Source organism: Lathyrus oleraceus, chromosome 2 (assembly GCF_024323335.1).
Source record: "Lathyrus oleraceus cultivar Zhongwan6 chromosome 2, CAAS_Psat_ZW6_1.0, whole genome shotgun sequence".
Lineage (NCBI taxonomy): Eukaryota > Viridiplantae > Streptophyta > Magnoliopsida > Fabales > Fabaceae > Lathyrus > Lathyrus oleraceus.
This window is the reverse complement of record NC_066580.1, coordinates 110704256-110720064: the sequence shown is the minus strand read 5'-3', so window position 1 is coordinate 110720064 and position 15809 is coordinate 110704256. Positions and strand designations below refer to the sequence as shown.

The window sequence follows — 15809 nt, the reverse complement described above, 5'->3', positions numbered from 1 at the left end:
TGTAAAATACGTATGTAATTTTAATTTTCAATATTTATGTGAGTATTTTATTGGTAGATAATTTTTTTGTGAGCTTTTCCTATTAACAAAATATACTTTTCTTTTCCTTGTTATCTGCATCTAGTCTATCTATTTTTCTAGTGTTTTATAGTATTAACTAAACCTAACTAATTTAGGTGCTTTTAAAAAATTTCTATCTATCTATATATAATAAATTTATAAGGTGAAATGAATAATAAGTTATAGTTAATATGACATTATATAGATGACTTTTAAAAATATTTTAATCAATGTTGTTATGAAATTTTAAAATCTTTCTATTTTTCACTTAAATAAATTATTTTAATATATATTTTAGTTTTTTTAGTTTTTTTTGTTGTTGCTTCAATTGTTTGATTGTGAAATTGTTTTGTCAATCGTCTTCGTGGGACATTGTTTGATTCCATGTTTTATTGTGTTGTTTATTTTGATTCCTATTGATAAATCAATTCCAAATCATTTCATACTTAATTAATAATTTGAATGTCAATGTTACATATCTAGGACATGGTATTCTAGTTACTTGTATTTTATCACATGTATAGGTTATAAGGCTTAATTTAAATATGTATTCCGGATGGACATCAAGAAAGTCCTTATCTAAAAAAATACATTTAACCCAATAATAAGATTCAAAGTCATATGAGATATTAATGAGATCCAAAGTCATATGAGATTTAAGGAGATCATTTTGACATAAACATATAATAATATAATAAAATATGATAATATTCTTAGGAGGTTATTTTAGAAAACTAACAACCTACAATTGATACATTAAAAGCATGGTGTGTATCCTTTGTTTTGAGTTATATGGAACATATTCAACCCGATAAGTTTCACCACATATCTCATACTTGATTATAACAATAAATTCATGTTTATCGATTTACGATCTCGTCGATCACATATGTGGATACAGAAACAACATGAAGTTTCACAAGTCTAGACACATTATAAATAAAGGGTTCACTCCTAGTAAGCATGAAGACTCAATTAACAAGCCTATTTGATATATTATACACTTCATCTTATTTTGACATAAGAGTGTTTTTGTTCTACACTTCCTTATTTAAAGAAGGAACATATGTGAGGAAGGTGAGGAGAACACGGTAACACATTAGCAAGTCAAAATCAGTGACATGAAGGTTACATCGTTTGCTAAGGTGATTCACCTTGTTAGTTCAACATGTTGTAACACGTTACTTATGAAGATCTATATAACTGCTGAAGGAATAACCAAACCATGTAGCGCTTGAATCTCGGAGTTTAATGAAAATGAAAGTGCCATAATACACATGAGCCTAGACCTATATGCTAAGGTGTGACGTTACTCTATTTGTCTCAACCTACTCCCGATCATTCATAATAGAATTATGAACAAAATGCCATTTGGCCTGATTCACAAATTGTCCCCCATGTTGATGTTAATTTGGAAAATATAATCATAAGAGATTATGTCATGTTCCAAAAAGGAAAAAGGATAAAGTTGGCTATGAGGATGAATGAAAAGGGATACAACATAAGGTTCAATATTTTACCACAGTTAAGTCGTGGTGAAATAAGACATCCATGCACATTTTTCATGGTTAGATTGTGGCTAGGTAAGACTTTCATAAAATTCGTCACCACTGAATCGTGGCTAAACTGACCCCTTACACATGGTCTCTCAAAAGTTTAAAATTATCCTATAAGAGATAACTTATATTCCCCTTGCTTAGTCATCATGTTGTGCAAGATGATTAAGGTACCCATGGAACCATTTGTGGTGTGTAAGATAGTTTGAATTTACAAGCATCATTGGCAGACTCAGTTATGTCACTGATTGTACTAGACCCGACATTACCTATGTCATAGGATTGTGGTGCAGGTTCACTAGTAGACCTAATATAGAGCATCAAAACATTATCGAAAGAAATGTGAGGTAACTAGAAAGGACAGTGAACCTCGTATTACATTATCAAAAGTTTCTCGTTGTCCTTGAAGGGTAGAATGTTGATGATTGGAACATGTTTAGCTAAATTTTTTTGTGTAGTGTTTCCCAACAAAAATTCACAAGTGGTGAGTGAATATTATTGATCCACAAAAATTATAATTAATAAATCAAGAAGGAAATGACATAATTGTAAAATGAGGATTGCATAGAGCGTGATTGAATTGGTTGTGTAATGATTATTAAATTAGCTACTTAAATTAACTGTAAAGAAATATTATGACAGGAACAATTAAGTATCCCCTTTGAATATTTTTCCCTTTTCAAGTGGTTAATTCTCGGTTGAATCCATAACGAGTCTTTTTGCATCACCATATTTTATAAGATAGTTACAAATGATTTAACCATGACGTAACCCGCTTTATTTAATCTTAATTCTCTCCCAATGATATTGGGAGATGGTGCAATCGACAAATGTTTTATCAAATGTAAAATACCTAATGTCATGATCGAGTGTGCCCTATGTCTAAGGGTCATAAACAATCCCACAACATTATTTAGTTCCAATATGCAAATTTATGTTTAGTTCTCGTTAATATCTAGATTGATTATCCCAATTCCTTAGACATGAAAAATATTAAACACAAATGACATTAAATATTATAAGAAGATTGTTATTATAGAGAGAAAATCTAAATGGACAAGATGTTTTACATTATTGAGGTAAAATTCGTCTAAGAGGGGTCATAATATAAGGGAATTTAGCCACTGATCTTCAAGACATTCATGACAATTGCTATAAAAAAAGAAATTAGCCTTACAAATTACTAGGGTTGATTATCTAATTATGCAGTGCATTTTAAGAACCATAATGATTCAATGAGTTTTACATTATATAGAAAAATTATAGATTGCAAAGTCATGTCGTTATCGCCCTAAGGTGCACCATAATTTTGTGACATTCTAACATGGCAATCGTTGAGAGAGAGTATCCACATTTGGTCAAATACTCACTCAAACAAGTGAGAGAGACATCACATACTCACCTAAAATCTTAAGACATTAGGTATATGAGTCTTCTCATTTATAAAGTATTCAACCTCCATTTTTCCAAGCAATGTGAGACTTTCAACTCACACTTGTTTCTTAATAACATTTTCCTCAAGTGTGAGTCTATCCACTATGATCCCCCTCAAAGGGATGCTCTTTCATCCACATACACTCGCACCACCATTGACACCCTTACCACATCATAGGAACTTCAATGAGACATGTTGTCTAGCCACCACCACGTCAGAAAGACTTTCGATACAAGGAGTAGATTTCTTACTCGAACCATCGACTCTGATATTATTAATGAGCCATCTGTCGCAACCTGAAAAAAGGAAATCAGAAAAAACAACCGGCGAGAAAGAAATGACAGAAGAGTCGCCACCGTGCGTTATTTATCCCAAAGGAGGGAAAGGAAACGCTCGAAGTAAACCTGGAAAAAGGAAAGGAAAAGACAAGGTCTCGCAACCAAATCTTGGGTTCGGGAGCCGATTATGCGAAGGGAAGGTATGAGCACCCCTACGCATCCGTAGTACTCTACGGGATCCACTCTTGTTGTTCTTGTCTAAAGGGTGTGTGTATATCTAATGTACTATTTACTAAAAGAGGGGTCAAAAGAAAATGACTCGCACGGATGTCGCATCCACTGCATACGTATCTCATCTGAATATGAGAATCAGAGTCTTCGTAGCTCGGCTACCTATGGGTTAAAGAGGAGTGTGCTCTCTAAGACATCGCGTCTTATGCCTACGTATCTCATCTGGAATGAGAATCAGAGCAAGCTGTAGTTCGGCTACCTACGGATTAAGGGTTGTGTTTGTGGGTGAACGACGTTACTACGCAATCTACCGGATGCTCGACCTTTGGAGACTTACTCGTCTGTAGTAGAAGGAGTTAACGTGTTCTTAGGAGAAGAAAAATCAATGAGTTTGTTTGTGTTTTAGGAATGCTCATGCAAAAAGGAAGTCCTAGACGAAGGAACAGTGCTACCTTAATTGACATGCAAACGGGAGACTATACGAAGCCTAGCAATCCTATGGGGAGACGATCACATCATACAAAACAAACATGCATAAAGTAAACGCACCAATGAGGGGGCTCAAACATACATGGGTAGGGCTTTAGTCAAGAGGGGTCATATCAACCTCGACAAACAAGCCATGAAAAAGGTAATCAAATGGGCTCTTAACCACTGACATTGAACGTCAGGGTGAGCAAATCAACAGGGTAATGAGGATAAGACCTCATAGCTCTTAACCCTGGACAAGGTGAGCTCATGACAAAAAGTGGGGATTCATAAAGGTGGAACCCTCTCCACTGACCGACCGGACAAAAGATCCTGGGCTTTTGTTCTGAAGCATCGACACGTAGTGTGATCTTAAAGAACGACACACTGAATAACGGGGGATTGATTACTAATCCCTTTTATCCGTCAATTGCCTCTTCAGGGAGGTCTTTAGCACTGATGCCTCTTCTTGGAGGTCTTTGGGCACAAAAGTAAACAAACAAAAGAAAACATTGCCTCCTATTGAGGTCTTCCTGCTAAGAAAACGGTAAAATGCGGGAAAGATAAAGGATCAAGAGATCTACCACACGGATAAAGATCCAAAGTAATGACAGCTAAAGAAATAAGAAACCCAGAGATCTCTCGAGTTGACACCATCAAAGAAAGCAAGTCAGTACAGGTAATCGGAATAAATCTCCAAATGATATCCCACAAATAAAGTGGAATGCCAAGCAAGCTATCCTTTCAGGAGTCATGTGAGCCCTCACAAAAAACTCAACAAACAGGTTAGAGTGACAAGATGGGGCGCAATCAAGAGTTGCCCTAAATCAAAATGTAACCACATGAATCATGCCATTAAAATTCACAAAAAGAGCTCACAAAAAGCAACCAAGTGTAGGAGGCCTAAACCTCTTGTCAAACACATGCATCAAAAGGGTATCAAAATTCAAAGTCAGGGGCAAGGATCCACACATCAAGACATGACATACATACTAAAACATGTGCCCACATGCAAAACCTAACGATAATACCTCATACATTCAGAGCATTCAAATTGAAAGCATAGAGTAATGGAAATAGGGCAAACCTGATTGGAGAGATCGAATGAAATTGAATTGCCCGGTTGGCTTTGCAAAGCAATCTGGGGGTTTATATGAGATGGAATTGGCTCTTTGCAGATGAATTCCCTTCAGTCTCTGGAGGTTGCTCTGAACTCTGTTAGCTCTTATCTCACTATCTTTTTTCCAGGGTTTTTTTTGGAGATGGAAGTCTAGAATTTATAACCTGATTTTTATAACTTTGTGGGCTCAAAAGAGAGAGGTCCAAGTCCAAGATTTTTCTGTTATATTTTATTTATTTATTTATTTATTTATTTTCATTTTTTTTTCAAAACGCGTGGGCTTCGCCTAGCGAGCATGACAGTTCAAGAAATTCCTCTGAGCGTAGGTGATTTTGGTGGCTTTTCTTGGGACTGGCTAGGCGACCCATTCTGCTCGCCTAGCGAGCATGACAACTCATGAACAAACTTTTGCTCCTTCAAGATTAACGTTTTGACTGATGAATAGACCCCATTTGAACATGTTGGAAGTATCTCAAGCCATTCCCTTGTGTTGACTGATCACCCAAATAGGACCCACAAAGTGTCTTGGATGATATTCAAGCTTCTTGGATCTAATTCTGATTGACATGATGAAATGCAATATGAAATGTTAAATGATCTAAAAATGAATGCATGAATGAGGGGGGCAAATTTTGAGGTATTACACCATCATAAGGATGAGCAACCATATTGGGTCCGACGCTCACCCAAACAAGTGAAAGAGACACCACATATTCACCTAAAATCTTAAGGCATTAGGTATATGGGTCATCTCACTTATAAAGTGATCAACCTCCATTTTTAAAAGCAATGTAAGACTTCTAACTCATACTTATTTCTCAACACGAAACATTGTTGTTTTATTCTGTTGGTTGGGAATATAAATATGAAAATGTTTAGAAGGGAGTTGAATAGACCGATCCCCTTTTAAAATAATTTCAAAGACTTTTAACTTAAAATCATAGTTTTATGGGCGGGAGTCAAAACAAAATTAGATGGAAGCTTAGAAGGTCATCAATATGATTTCTAACCAAGATATTTCAATGGTATCACTAAAAACGTGATCCTTACAAGGACATAACCCAAATAGGATAATGCAAGATAGTTGATCCAAGATATTTGATATCCCAACATAGACATGTTTTTGTTATCACAATTGACTTAAGAACGATTCAATAGGTTTAATGCAACACAGACCCATGCTTACACAATAAACCTATACAAGCATGATCTAACTTATATGACATAAAAACTATGTTATGATATAACATTTACATGATTAATGTGTAGCGGGGTTTTCGTTGCCTTTAGGTTTATTGACTAAACCAAAAGTAAACATACAATTCGAGTCGCCACCGCACTTTTATTTGTCCAAAGGAAAGGCTAAAAAGCGAACAAAAGCCAAGGTAAGAAGTTTTTCAAATAAAAAACTAATAAAAATGTCAGAGATCTAGGTGAGGGGGTTGGTTATGAAATGAGAAGGTTTACGCACCCAAAACATCCTTAGTACTCTAAGGGAACCCTTTTTGCAAATATGTGTTGTAGGTTGGTATTTGTGAAAATATGTGCAAAAGATTGGAGGGATGAGAAGAGAATAGATTATATTTATAAGTTTGTTGTTTGAATGGATGAACCCATTGCCTACGTACTATCACAAAGGTAGGATCAAAACCTCGTAGTTCGAGGTAAAAATATCAAAGATGGGTGAATTGATTTGATCAAAAGCCTTAAGGTCTTTTGTTATCAAAGGGAGAAAACTCAACTTAAACCAACAATCCACCATGTGAGGAAGGCTTCAACATGCTAGTGAGGGGTTAACCCTATAATAAGCATGGAAGACTTATAATCCAATCACTAAGGATGAGGTGAGATTTACATCAACCACTATGATAACTCAAACCTATGCCCAATGTTTATGAAAAGGTTTTGACAAAGGTGGCCATTGGAACCACAAAAACAACTTGAAATGAGTTATATTTACAAGTTAGATTTACTTACAAAATGAAGTCAAAGTTGGATTAAGATTTATTCACAATGAGTATTGATGAAAATGGTTTTGAAAAGTCAAAGACATAAGGCCTAGGTTTCTAATTTGAAACAAAGTTAAAGTTTTGTAAATGATTTTTGGCTTGGGTTAGAGTGAGGAGAAGAAGAGAAGGGTTAGTCCTAAAGCATACAAAGATAAGAGAGAAGAAAAAACCCTTGGAGCTCCTTTTCTTGAAATCATATAGATGATTCAAGATGCTCCTTTCCTTTGGACTTAGCACACAATCAAGCAATCAAACAATTATAGATTCAAGCTCCTAGGATCTCCCTTTGGCTTGTCTCTCTTGACTTGGCTACTCATGCCAATGGTCCTCCTTACTACCTCAAGATGGAATCCCTATCACACAAGAGCAAACATCAAAAAGTTCATAACACAATAAGAGGAATGGACAAAGAATAAGTTTTAGAAAGGAAGTCCTTTGAAGTCAACTTTGAAATTTAGCATTCTAAAGGCATGAGGCCTAGTTGCTCTTCAACAAATTTAGCATTCTAAAGGCATGAAGCCTAGTTGCTCTTGAACTCCTTTAAGCATGGGTATGTCCTAATTCTAAGTCCTTTCTCCTTTTTGCACTAGGTTCACACAAAACAAAAGCAAAACCAACACAAGACAACAATATATTTATATACAATAATGAGCTCAAATGAGCAAAAGGAAAATGACATAAACATAAAATATGTGCTCAACTGAGCAAAGTGAAAAGCAATATGAATAAATGAGCAAGAAATAAATTGCATTAAAGTAAATGGCAAGAAATTAAATGCTCAAATTAAAGTTAGTAATTAGTGAAGTTATGTTAGTTTGTCATCAGACAATGTAGCGCTATGTTAAGCAATCGTAAGTGGACTAATGTAGTAGTCGCACCTATCTGAGGTCGGTCAATAAAACTATAGGCAAATAAACACAAGTTAGAGACCATGACTAGTAAGCCAAGCTCCTAAAACTTGCCATGCCAAAATAAAAGGGGAAGGGCCTTGTATGGACTTTAGGTTTTTTTGCTTGACCAAGAAGCGACCTATCTTGGACACAAAACAACTCACTTGATCTTGGATCAAGTTGAGTTTGGTTTGGATCAAAGAAGGTTAAGCCTCTCATTTGTCAAGACCAACCATAAGACATTAACTCATTGGCCAAAATAAAAAGAAAGGGAGGAAGATGGAATGGATGGAAAGAGAATTCAAGTATCAAACTCAATTGACCAAATGTGAACCAAGTCATCATCAATCAATTCCAAACAGAAGAGAAATGAAGATTACAAGTCAACAAGTTAACCATATTTTTTTGGTATTTTTGGAATTAAAATAAATGCAAAATAAAATAAAACAAAATATGGTCAAACCTCAAATTTAATTCAAATCAACTTCAACAAGTCCAATTAAATTCTCATAGGTCTAACATGGTCAAACAAACTTTGACAAAATTTTTCAACAATTTTTGAAATCAGAAACTATCTAAAAACAATTAAAAACAATGAAAAATAACACAATATGAATTAAAATCTCAAATAAATCTCAAATCAAATAAGAAATTGATGAGACTATTTTTCGTTGACCTATCATGATCCATATGTGTTAGGAAAATATTTTTGGATTTTTCAAATATGAAAAAAGTATTTTAAAATAAATTAAAACTATTAAAAACCAAATAATTCACAAAAAATATTAAATGAAGTCACAAAAATAATTAAAAATCAAAATATGAAACTAGATTTTTCTAGAAACTTTTTGGCATTGGTCTCATATTTTTGTGACTTCAAATAAAATATTTATGAATTTTTGAAAATAAAAGGAATTAACTGAATCAGGTCATTTTATTAATTGACGTGGCAAGGCATCAAGGGCTCTAAGGCGCGGATACATGATACACTTGAGTCAAGCGCGCTACACCTTGCATTAAAACAAGTCAACACGAAGAAAGGTCCAGATTAAAACATGGAAGCACAATCCAAGGGCTGGGAAGGCTACCACATGGTACAGGTGGTGGAAAACACCTTCTTCTCCGGTGAAGTACCAGAATCCGGCCACCACGCGCAGGAATTTTTTTTGTCATGAAAATAAAATGTAAGTGTCGCATCTCGAAAAATACGATTCCTCGCGAAGGTCGCGGAGATATTTATATTCGAACAGAGTCGCCACCGAACTTTATTTATCCCAATGAAGGGATAGGAAAATATCGATAAAACCTTTAAGAAATCAAATAATGGTCATCGCAACCATATTCGGGTTCGGGAGTGGATTACGTATGGGGAAGGTATTAGCACCCCTTACGTCCGTTGTACTCAACAGGAACCTTTTAGTTCTAATTTGCATTTCGAGTGTTAATTTATGTTTGTTTGTTATCTTTAAGTTATAAAATATTAAAAATAGAAGTGGATGAGAACCTCAGAAAGGGAAAGGGGAGGTTTTTATTAGTGTGCTCGCGAAGATACAACAATCTCCTGCCTATGTATCCTTATGGTATAATAAGGAAATCAGAGCATTCGTAGTTCGGGGAAACTACGGTTGGTTAGTGTCTTTTAATGAACAATTGTTTAGATCGCATCCTAAAGGCTAAACATTGGCTTGTCTACTCTCGGCGGAGGCTTAAGCATTAGTTTGTTGTGCGCATCAGAAAGGATTAAATAGTGTTCTTTTGAAAAGAGTTTTGATCACACGAGGGTGATAAGTTGGATTAATATGTTGGATATTTTGTTTGGTTGATATGTTTTTGGTTGGATGACGATTACTCAGATATTCGAGTAAGACAACTCATATCCTAACAGTCGGGAAAGGGAATAGAAGACTCTAGACCACCTTCTTTTTCATCCTTAATTATAGAAAGGATTGGATAATAATTAAGGTGTTTTGAAAGGATGACGAATACTCAGATAATCGAGTAAGACAACTCGTATCCCAATAATCGGGAAAGGGAATAGAAGACTCTAGACCACTTTCTTTTTCATCTGAGTGATTATGAAAATAGGTTTGTGTATGGTTGATGTATTTTTTAGAATGAACGACAAGTGCTTGAAAGACTGAGTAAAACAACTCATATCCAAGCATTTGAGAAGAGGAATTGAAAACTCAAGACCATCTCCCTTTTCGTACAGTTTGTTATGAAAATGATTTGATTAAGTTGTATGTTTGTAAAAAATGACAATTATTCGACTGACCGAGTAAGAGAACTCGTATTCAAACAATTGAGGAGAGAAGTTGAAGACTCAAAGTCATCTCCTTTTTCATTTAGCTTATTATGAAAATAATTTGATTTAATCGGGTTTAGAAGTTTGTAGAGGAACGACAATTATTTGAATAACCAAGTAAGAGAACTTGTATTCAAATAGTCGTGGAGAAAAATTAAAGACTCAAAGTTATCTCCCTTTTAGTTTCTTGTTATAAAAGGATTTGATTTGTTTTTGCTTAAATGGATTAGAAATGACGACCATTTGACTAACCGAGTAAGAAAACTCGTATTCAAATAATCGAGGAGAGGAGTTGAAAACTCAAAACCATCCCCCTTTTCATTTTCAAATGAAGTGTCGTTTAGATGTGATTAAGTATTTTAATTTAACTTTCGATGTCGGATCGAGGTTTTAAAAATTGCATTCTTGTGAATGAATTGAATTTATTTAGTGAATGGTCCATTTAATCGATTAATTAAAACCAAGTAGGTCTCATTGTAAGAAAGCCCACGAGTAAGCCATGTGAGGTTGATGGCGATGCTTTTACAAGCGATCGACTTACATAGGTGTTTTGAAAAACGGGCTCGACTTTGAATCGAGAGGTTTTATTTGTTTTTTTTAAAAAAAATTGGTTTGAATTGATGGCATGAGAATTATAATCTTTTTTGTATTTTTTAAGTCTTTATCATTTTTAGGTTCATTTTAAGATGAGATGAAGGATGCACAATGATATAGCATAAAGCAAAGTAAAGTAAATATAAAAAATAAATGTTAGAAGCAAAATTTAAAAGAGTTAGATGTTAATTGCGGAAATTAAAAATTAGAGTTAATCGTTAAATGTTAGGTGTTAATTGAAATCAACATGAAATAATCAAGAGAATTGCAATAAAATATTAAATCTGAAACAAATAACTAAAGTTTAAACAATTAATAAAAGTATCATTAAATTAAAACTCAAAACAATATTAAACTATCAAAAATCTCAATTCTAAACTATTATCCAAAATATTAATTTTAAAATATTAACAAAGATTAAATTTTAAAATCATTCTAAATTAAATTAAAATTCTAAAATAATTCTAAATCACCTTATAATTCTAATTAATTTACAATCATTTCTAAAAAAAAGATCTAATTAAATTCTAAAATATTTTCAAAGATCAAAATCTAAAATTATTCTAAATTAAAATTAAAAATTCTAAAATAATTCTAAATCAACTTATAATTCTAATTAACATATGAAATTATTCTAATATAATCCTAACATTAATCAAGATAGTGTCCTAATTCTTTAAAGTGATACTAATTAATCCTAAGATTATATCTAATACATTTCTAATCATGAGCCTAACAAATGGACCAAAAAAAACAAAAAAACCACAGGATGGGCCTACTGCCACTTACTAAGCCCAATACAGGGGGTGTATGGACAATGGAGTGGGTATGTGAGATAGCAAACTAACTTGGGCTTGTGAAAGCCCGAAAGTGAAAAATGAATAAACAGATACCCTAATCCTATCGCATGCATTCAACATCTTCACTATGATGAAGATCTGGTAGCGACGGTGAATCCGGCCGCGCTGAGTCTCGTCACCGGCGACGGAGACTCGAACCTCCGTGATGCTCTCTGCTTCTACTCTCCTCCACCGCCGTGATTACGTATTCCACAAACCAATCCCCGACGCCAGGTTGCAACGATATCAAAAAAATCGGATTAAACGCGAAGTAGAGAAAAGTCTTACTGATTCTGATGTGGAGGCGCTTCGATTCGTGCTCCCGTGGCTCCGGTTTCTTGCTCTTCCAAGATTTCACCAAATCGTGATGAGGAATCGACTGAGATGTACTGAGTGCTCGCGTTGGTGTGGGATTCCGCTGAATTCGCCCTGCCGTAAGTTTCGTCTCCACTTATGCTCGATGCTTTTCTTCTTTCTTTTGTTCTGTTAAGCGTGTGTATTCTCTTGCTGTTAACTTGTTAGGGCTTTCAGAAAAAAAATGCTTCTGTTCTTGCTGTTGTGTTTATGTTGTTCTGGTTTAAGGTTTTTGTTTTTGAGAAAAAAATTGCATTGCTGTGTTGTTGCTGTTTAGGTTTTGAGAAGAATTCTTACTGTGTTGTCTCTTTGAAGTTAACAGAGAAAAAACTTTGAAAATTTCTTCTGGATTTTATCAAAAAACCTCCGTTACTGTTAATTAGTTTTGTGGTTTTTATACATGAATGTTGGTTTCTGTGAGATAACTTGTTGGATCCTATTTCCAGATTTTGTGGGATGATTAATCTATGGATTTAAAATTGTTTATTTGGATAATGCAGTGTGTTTCTGAGCGCTTCCTTTGATTCATCGTGTAACATATTAATCTGTTCTTTCTATTAATTATTTTCCAGCTTTTTAAGTGCTTATTTGATAAGCTGTTTTTAATTTTGAATTGGTTTTGCAGGTGAAGTGATGTTGATGCTGATTGATTGAAAAAGGGGGGTTGTTATTCAACAGGTTTTGGAAAAGTTCTGAAGAGTTGGTTTTGAATTGGGAACTTCCCAAAAGAGCTTTTGGAAGAGTCTGTGAAATTTGCTTCAAACTGCTGTGTTTACGGCTTATTCTAATTTTTTTTATAAAATTATTTCTGATGTAACAGAGACTTTTTGGATTATGAATTTAGGGATTGCTTGTAACATGTACAAACTTAATTTGGAATTTCTCTTTTTCTCTTTTTGGACAGTTATGTAATTGTTTTGGATTATTAGGAATTTTTGGAATAAATTTTAATTATGTAATTATCTTTTAAGCTTTTCAAAATTTAACTCAATATTTATTTATGCTAATCAATTTCAACTTTTAAAAACAACATATTTCTAACTTAAGTAAAATGACTTAATTTTCAAAACAACAAATTTCTAATTTAAGTATAATGACTTAATTTTAAAAAACAACAAATTTCTAATTTAAGTATAATGACTTAATTTTAAAAACAACAAATTTCTAATTTAAATATAATGACTTAATTTTAAAAACAACAAATTTCTAATTTAACACAACAACTAAGTATAGTAATTTAATTAAAAAAAACAACACAATTCTATTTTAAATACAAAAATCTAAATATGGAACTTTTTAATTTAAAAACAACACAATTCTATTTTAAATACAAAAATCTAAACATGGGACTTTTAATTAAAAAAACACAATTCTATTTTAAATACAAAAATCTAAACATGAGACTTTTAATTAAAAAAACACAATTCTATTTTAAATACAAAAATCTAAGCATGAGACTTTTAATTAAAAAAATACAATTCTATTTTTAAACACAAAAATCTAAACATGGGACTTTTAATTTTAAAAAAAAACACATACATGTTTCTAAAAATGCAAATTTAATTTGGGAACCCATGAAGAACTTAGAACTTGGTATAAATACTTGGGACGTGTAAATGGACTAGTAAATAGTGATCATAGAAATAATAACATGACTTTTAATACTTACTAATAAAACAAAAAATAGATTTTGGATTAGTAATGTAAAAAGATTCAAACCATATTTTAGATTTTGAACACACTTATGCAAATGAGCCTTTGAAATAAAAAGATCTCATGGGTAAACCACAAGTAGCCGGACAAAATTGGGGTATGACAGCTGCCCCTATTTAATTACCTCAAACCGGTAAGTGATAATGACAGTAGTCTTTACGCATTCACGGTGGGAGATAATTAAATACAAGAAGACCCAAATTTTATCCTAGGCAATGAAAGGAAGATAATACAGGAAGAAAATGCGGTGAGAGATGGCAAAAGACATCATCCCACAGTAAAATGGAACAATCAAGACTTTCTATGAGTCGTCAGAACAGTATCTTGGACATTACAGTCAAGATATGTTAGCAATGGAATGACATCTCTAACTAAAACTCAAGATTTTTCAAGATGCTAGAGCAGTATAAAGAAAATCTGGCATGAGACTCTTCATATCGATGAAGCAGCATCTCAATAGTAAAAGTGAAATTCTCTGTATCGAGTCAAAACATCATCTTATATGATAGAATTAAAATATTCCAGCAAATGAAAAATACCTTAATTGAATCTAAGACTCTCCGAGGATACTTAGAGCAACATCTCTGAAAAGATCTAAAATGAGACTCTTCACATTGATGAAGCAGCATCTCAAACAGTAAAAAATGATATTCTCTGTATCGGGTCGAGACAGCATCTTATATGATAGAATTAAGATATTCCAGCAAGGGAAAAATACCTTAATTGAATCTAAGACTTTCCGAGGATACTTAGAGCAGTATCTCTAAAAAATTCTGAAATGAGACTCTTCATATTGATGAAGCAGTATCTCGAACAGTAAAAATGAGATTCTCTGTATCGGGTCGAACAACATCTTATATGATAGAATTAAGATATTCCAGCAAGGGAAAAATACCTTAATTGAATCTAAGACTTTCCGAGGATACTTAGAGCAGTATCTCTAAAAATTTTGAAATGAGACTCTTCAGATAAATGAAGCAGTATCTCGAATAAAATGAGACTCTTCATATTGATGAAGCAGCGTCTCAAACTGATAAATGAGACTCTCCAAATAAATGAAGCAGTATCTCGAACAGATAAATGAGATTCTTAAGATAAATGAAGCAGTATCTCGAATATTCGTCTGTTGGGGGGAAATTTTGAAAAGACTCCTTTGGAGGGAGATCTACTAGGAATGCTCTGCAGGGGAAAAGCTCATAAGAGACTTTTTAGGGTAACCTCTGTTTGGGGAGCAATGACTGTAAAGAAAAGTGCTGTGAATATCATTATTAAAAAGGTTGAAAAGTGATTTGCTGAGAAGTAACCCTACGAGCCTGTGTAGGGTAATAACTTCATTTGGAAATGAGAAATGTCCAAGATATACACGAATGACCTTGGATCTTGTTATTTTATATTTGATTTTTGTATAATGTCCCACTTTAGGTGAGAATTCCATGCATGGGATAATGCATGGGATGTATGCAAGTATGCAATTTTGCTGGGGATATTTGGCTGTAGGAATGCGAACGATTTTTATTTTTGCTAAAATTCCCATTTTTTGGTAGTGTTATGCATGAGTATGTTGACGATTGATATGAATGTTTTTTTTTAATTTCCTTGTTTGGCAGGAAATTATGCATGAAATGATGCTTGTGATGCATGTAGGAATGCAACTGGGTAATTGGATATGCCCCGGTTAAGACATTTCGCTTTGAGGTATGATGCCAACAGCATAGATTTTTTTATCATTGGGGCTATCAATGGAAATCAAATTTTAATGCCCCTACTAGGTGGTTTTGGGAATATATTTGGGTTGTTCCGAGTCATTGAAAGGTTCAAACTTTTCGACACGCGATACTCCGTCCATGATTTATCAATGTTTTTGTTGGAAAGGTGATGGAGCCTTTCCCCGGTCTGGCTATACCGTGAGTACATTTATGAGAGGTATGAATCAGTAGTTGAAAGGAACATAATTGTC

General features: G+C 33.7%; 1 long non-coding RNA gene across 1 annotated transcript; it reads left to right on the top strand.

Moving 5' to 3' along the window:
• The first annotated feature begins 11700 nt into the window (after positions 1–11700).
• Positions 11701–13098, top strand: LOC127118342 (uncharacterized). The gene is made up of 2 exons (XR_007802183.1): positions 11701–12219; positions 12765–13098. It is a non-coding gene; the product is annotated as an uncharacterized LOC127118342 (long non-coding RNA).
• Positions 13099–15809: the final 2711 nt, after the last annotated feature.